This window comes from Arachis hypogaea, chromosome 7 (genome assembly GCF_003086295.3).
Source record: "Arachis hypogaea cultivar Tifrunner chromosome 7, arahy.Tifrunner.gnm2.J5K5, whole genome shotgun sequence".
NCBI classification, from domain to species: Eukaryota; Viridiplantae; Streptophyta; class Magnoliopsida; order Fabales; family Fabaceae; genus Arachis; species Arachis hypogaea.
Genome location: NC_092042.1, coordinates 35311849 through 35319036, shown reverse-complemented (window position 1 = coordinate 35319036; position 7188 = coordinate 35311849).

Sequence of the window (7188 nt, the reverse complement as noted above, 5' to 3'; positions counted from 1 at the left end):
GTTGTCCAAAGAACTAGGCTTGTGGCAATTTAGCTCTCAAGTATGTCTTTGTCTTGTGGGTATTAATTCATAAAGCTTTCTAATGTCCCTTTTCCAGTGTTTTCTTCTTTACTTCCAATTTTGCTACTGCTTAAGGAAATTGGATTTTGGTCAAATGTCCACTTTTATCTATATGTAGTAGTGTACATTGTTTGTTGTTCATGGTTACTTTGGTTAATTTTCTTTTAGCTAATTTGTTTTCTCTTTTTGGGGCCAGCTTTACGAGTATCACTATAATATGATGCTTCTCTTGATTGAGAAAAAAGAGTGGAGCTCTAAGTATAATAAGTTGAATCAAGATTTGACAGAAGTGAAGGATGCTCTTGAAAGAGAAAAATCTGCTCATTTAATTGCCATCTCTGAGGCAGATAAGCGGTAAGAGAATCTGAGGAAGGAGAAAGAATGTGTGCTTGATGTAAGACTTTTTTATTATTATATAAATACTTGTATTAGTGTTAATTCTTCTTTGGTATTGCAGGAGGGGGAAGAGAGGCTAGCCAAAGGTCAATAGATTTAAAAATATGTCATCCTCCTTTGGTATTTCAGTTCTCTAGCCATAATTCCCCATTGTGCTCAATAGATTTAAATGTGAGTGTCATCCTCCTTTGGTATTTCTCGCTTTCCTATACATTGGTAGGTAGCATCTTGTATCCATGAAATTGTTGAATGCTTTACACATATATCAAGCAGAACAGTTACATGTAATGTCTTAATTCAGAGCATGTAATTGGGTTAACCTTACTGAGTGTCATTTTCCATCCGTAGCAAAGATCAGAACAAAGCTGAACCAAATTGCAGTTAAATTTCTTTGTTTTGCTTACAAAAAGGAGAAATGTGTGGTTTGGTTTGTGATTTTGAGTATAAAACCAGGCCATATAAATGCAGCATTTAAGCAGATTCAGTTTTAGTTTATTTAACCAAATATTTGGTGACACTAAATTCAGTTTCTTTATTTATTTTGACTTGCAGTATTAACTATTTAAGCTTTTTTCTCTTTTTTTGTCTTTAATTAAGAACTTGTCGAGTTTATTTAAGCTTCAATAATTAAGTTAGAAAGGAAATTAAAATGTTTGTAGGTATGGAAATGTGTTCAAGACAAGCATATTAGGAAGCAGTGTGATAGTGTCGACGGAGGTGGAGGTGAACAAGGTGGTTCTGATGAACCAAGGGAACATGTTCATCCCTGCTGAGACCTAAGAAGCTGGGTTTGGGTATATACCTGATACTTTTGCTAAATGATTTTGATTGTATTGGCCTTTGATACAATTCATGTACAGGAATTGCTTATATTCATGGCATGAAGCATGCATCTGGAAATTTTGTTGTCATCATGGATGCTGATCTGTCACACCATGTAAGTTTTGCTGTTAACATGTAAATGACAGATTGTAGTTATTATTTGTGATTAAATTTGGAACAAATAATGAAAAATAAGAGAAGAATTAGATGAACTTCATTTTTAGTTTAGAGAATTATTAGTAGCAGAATTATGTTAACCTCTTCTTATTTATTTATTTTTCTTTGTCTGATCTGTTTAGTTCTTCTGCAGCCAAAATATTTGCCAAAATTCATTAGGTAAGAGAAACTTTCAATAAGTCATTTCTCACATTCTCGTTAACTGCCTATGCCATCTTTATATGAACACCTATCACCATTAATCTCTCACGTTTTTCAGCAAGCAAATGGAAGCTAGAGCAGATATAATTACTGGCACTTGTTATGTTAAAGGTGGTGGTGTTCACGGAGGGAATCTTATGTACAAACTAACAAGAAGGGGAGCAAATGTTATTGCTCAAACATTTTTATAGCCTGGTGTCTCTGATTTGACAGAATCATTTAGGTATTGATCTTGATACTTTGTATTAAATACATTGTTAATAGTAAGTTTCTGCCTTGCTTCCACAATTTGAAATCAATTTATTCTTGGTCTTGGTAGACTTTATAGGAAGTTTGTGCTTGAAGACATCATTAGTTGCTGCCTTAGTAAGGGATATGTCTTTCAAATGGAGATGATAGTCAGAGCATCCAGAAAAGGATATCATATTGAAGAGGTACATTTACATAATGATGTTTATAATTTTAACGGTTAACCTAGTTGTTCTGTTGACTTTCATTAGTCCATAGCTCATTATTTAGATGCATATTAGCATTAATCATTTATATACAACATATAAGTATGTGCTTTGTTTTGAGGCAATTAGTGCACTATTAGTGCTAGTTCCAACTGTAGTTGTGCCTTTTATTTGGTCACCTTGTGAAATTTTCCTTAACCTACAAAATTAGATAGGTCTTGGTCTTCAGTAGCTATCCATGAGATTTAGAATGATGTCGAACACATAAACAACTCATAAAAGAAAATTTTCTAATAGCATTGAATTGTCTGGACCTTGGAATTCTTCTCAGGATTAGCTCTATTATTTTCTATTGATCTTACTCTTTTTTGTGAGTTATATTATTTGCTTACCACTAGTTATAAACATTGCCGGCAGTTCAATACAGCGAAGTAAAGCATTTAATTAGTTAAAACTATGATGCTACAAAATTTCACATTTAATCTACATATGAAACTTCTCTCATGATGGTAACTTGAGGTTTAGGTTAGGTTCTGCAATCATTGTCTCGTTTGTCATTAATTTGTGAGTTATTAATATATCTAGATGCGGTTCATGATTTCTTATATAGTTAAAAAAACTTTATTACAGTTTTGAATAGAGTAGTAACTATTAAATAACAAGAGAATAATGTAATTTTACGTTACAGGTGAGTTTGAATGGTTTTGGAGATGTGGCTTCATCAGTTCCCAGTTCATCAGCTTTCTTCGAAAGTAGCTTGAAGAAGGTTATATCAAGAATCCCCAGTAGCAGCAAGGTTTCCTTCGAAAGATTCAAGATTGTGGTGATCGATGAAGACAAGCAGACAGATAAAGACAGATGGAAAGGGTTGGCCTATGATATCTCAGATGACCAGCAAGACATCACAAGAGGGAAGCGTATTTTGTAGTTTTTAATGTGTATTTTGTAGTTTTTAAAGGAAGTATATAATGTAATAGTTGTTGGAATTGTAATGCATGTATTACAAATTCACGGGTAGTTGTTATCACTTTGATTTTTTGTTAGATCTTGTCATGTGATTAACCACTATATTTGGTGTACAAGTTTATGTTAATAGTACGTTTTATATTGTTAATAGTAATTAAAATTGTTATGAAGGTTTTATATTGTCTAAATTTTATATTATCTATGAATTTTATTAGGTTTTATTATAAAGATTAAAAAAAATTAAACTTGAACAAACTTTTCGCCACGTTTTAAAAGTGTAGCTATTTCGTACAACAGTCACTTTTGGCCACACTTTAAAGCGTGGCGACAAAAAAACGTGGCCATAGGTCACCACAAGCGTGGCGATAGAGCAACCGGCACGCTAGCAACTGTGACCCTTTCAAAAGCGTGCCGTTTGCTTAAAAAGCATGGCAAAAAGCTATCGCTACGCTTTTTCCACTTTTCGCCACGCTTTAAAAGCGTAGCAAGATCCTGGTTTTCTTGTAGTGTGATTTTTGAAAATTAGAAGGGAGAGATAAGAAATAATAAATTTTGAAAAGATAAGAAGTTAGAAAGAGATTTTGAAATTAGAATTTTAAAAATATATGATTGAAAAAGATTTGATTGAAAAAGATATGATTGAAAAGATATGATTGAAAAACAAATTAAAAAGATTTGATTTTTAAAATTGATGACTTGACTAACAAGAAACTAAAGATATGATTCTAGAATTTAAAGTTTGAACCTTTCTTAATAAGAAAGTAATAAACTTGAAAATTTTTTTTGAATCAAAGCATTAATTGCTAGCAAGGATTTTTGAAAATATAAAATAAATTTAAGAAAAATATTTTTTTGAAAAATTAGTTTTAAAATTTTCAAAAACATTAGAAAAGAAAGATAAGATTTTAAAATTATGAATTAAAACATAAAAATTTGAAAAAATTTGAATTTGAAACGAAATTACCTCCCCTATGTCATCCTGCGTTAAACGCCCAGGATGCTACCTCTTTGGGCGTTTAACGCCCACTTTGCTACCTCTTTGGGCGTTTAAAACCTAGCCAGATACCCTGGCTGGCGTTAAACGCCAGAAATCCTTCTTTACTGGGCATTTTTCTAAACGCCCAGCTTTTTCTCTGTGATTCATCTGCTTTATGTTCTGAATCTTCATTTCTCTGTATTATTTACTTGAAAAGATATTTTTTTTAATTTTTAATGAGGAGAGAGAAAAATAACAAAATGACACAAAACATGAAAAATAAAGATCAGAACAAGTAATGCATGCAAGAACACTTTGAATGTCAAGATGAACACCAAGAAAACTTTGAAGATCATGATGAACATCAAGAACATATTTTTGAAAATTTTTAAGAAAAGAAAGATATGCAACACACCAAACTTAGAAATTTTTAATGTTTAGACACTATGATTTTGAAGATGCATATGAAAAACAAGAAAAGACACAAAACAGGAGAATTTAAAGATCAGAACAAGGAAAATCATCAAGAACAACTTGAAGATCAAGGAAGAACACAATGCATATGTTTTCGAAAATTAAGAAAAATTAAAGCATGCAATTGACACCAAACTTTAAATTTAACACTAGACTCAAACAAGAAACACAAAAATTTGTTGTTTTATGATTTTATTAAATTTTTTTGTATTTTTGTTTTTTTGTTTTTTTATTTTTTTTCAAAAATAAAAATAAAAATAAAAGGAAGCTTAAACATAAAATAAAATTACCCAATCTAAGCAATAAGATGAATCGTCAGTTGTCCAAACTCGAACAATCCCCGGCAACGGCACCAAAAACTTGGTGCACGGAATCGTGATTCACACTTCTCACAACTCCGTTGCAACTAACCAGCAAGTGCACTAAGTCATCCAAGTAATACTTTATGTGAGTAAGGATCGATCCCACGGAGATTGTCGGCTTGAAGCAAGCTGTGGTCATCCTTGTAGATCTTAGTCAGGCGGATTCAAATGGTTATGAGGTTTTGATAATTTAAAAGATAAATAAAACATAAAATAAGATAGAGATACTTATGTAATTCATTGGTGGGAATTTCAGATAAGCATTTGGAGACGCTTTGTTGCCTCTGAAACTCTGCTTTCCTATTGCCTTCATCCAATCATGCGTGCTCCCTTCCATGGCAAGCTGTAGGATCCTCTCAGTGAAAATGGTCCAGCTACAGTTTTTGCATGGCTAATCAACTGTCGGATTTCTTGTCTCGAATGAAAAATACCAGGCACAGCTACCGCAGGGCTAATCATCTGTCAGTTCTTGCTAGCGTCAGAATAGAACCATTGTCCTTTTGCACACTGTCACTGCGCCCAAAATTCGTAAGTTTGAAGCTCTTCACAGTCATCCCTTCCCAAATCATACTCAGAATACCACAAACAAGGTTTAGACTTTTCAGATCTCAGGAATGCTGTCTATTGTTCTAGCCTATACCACGAAGGTTCTAATCTCAGATTCAGATGCACTGTTGTCAGGAGAGACGATGTGAATCTTTGATTAGAGACCCAAGAGAATATACTCCAGCTGGCATCCAATGACAACATTGAACATGATGTAGATCGCTTTGTGGTTGTCAGGCACGCGGATCTTGGCTAAGCGATTACTGAAGATAGTGGGTGATTGTCACGGGTTACCCCTTCAGTCTTGACTTAATTGAATTAAGTATGAGAGTATATCTTGGAGAAGAAGTAGGCGTGAATTGAAGGAAAAATAATAGTACTTGCATTAATTCATGAGGAACAGCACACCTCATCACCTTAATCTATGAGGTGTAGAAACTCTACCATTGAAAATACATAAGAACAAGGTCTAGGCATGGCCGAATGGCCAGCCTCCCAAATGGCATAAGAATTTGAAAACATGGGAAGAAGACCTGATCAAAGGATTGAAAAGTGGTCCAAAAATATGAATACAATAGTAAAAAGTGTTATTTATACTAAACTAGTAAACTAGGTTTACAGAAAATGAGTAGATAGTGCAGAAATCCACTTTCGGGGCCCACTTGGTGTGTGCTTGGGCTGAGCATTGAAGCTTTCATGTGCATAGGCCATTCTTGGAGTTAAACGGCAGGTTTGGTGCCAGTTTGGGCATTTAACTCCAGCTTTGGTGCCAGTTCTGGCGTTTTACGCCAGAAAAGGTCTTTTGTGGGCATTTTGACGCCAGTTTTGGCCATCAAATCTCGGGCAAAGTATGAAATATTATACATTGCTGGAAAGCTCAAGATGTCTACTTTCCAACGCAATTGAGAGCGCGCTAATTGGGCTTTTTTAGCTCCAAAAAATATACTTCGAGTGTAGAGAGGTCAGAATCCAACAGCATCTGTAGTCCTTTCTGAGCCTTTGAATCAAATTTTTGCTCAGGTCCCTGAACTTCAGCCAGAAAATACCTAAAATTACAGAAAAACACACAAACTCATAGTAAAGTCCAGAAATGTGATTTTTGCATAAAAACTAATAAAATTATACTAAAAAGTAATTAAAACATACTAAAAACTATGTAAAAATAATGCCAAAAACCATATAAATTATCCGCTCATCAGCTTTGCTCACTAATTGTATTTGATGATAGATTTTAAATTGATAACTTTTAAATTTTAAATTTGCACTACCCATGTTACTGATTCACTGTTCCTTCAGTGCTTTATGTTGTTGTTAATCATTGTGATGAGCGTTGTTAAAATTGGGTTGAAAAATGTTAATCTTTCTTCATTTTTCATTATTCTTAACTTCTGTTCTTATTAAAAAAATTGTATTTGGTGATCTTTTGATTTATTATATGCTTCATTTTTTTAATTTCACTCTGCTTCTAGGCTTTGAAATTAGTTTATGATAACTGTGATCCAATTATTTAGTTGGATAACTGATGTAATTATTGAGTTTAAGAGATTGAATTTTTTTGTTCTCATTATTAGTAAGACATGGATAGTTTAGAATTGATCTATTTCTTTCCTTTACTTCTGAAGTTCGTTATTTCAAAAGGTTCAGTGTTGGCTTCAACTTTCAAATAGGAATTAGGAGCTGATGAAGATAACAACATCTTCTGGAACTGAGTCTGTTGTTTCACTGCCTGATGGGAAAATAAAATATGATCTAG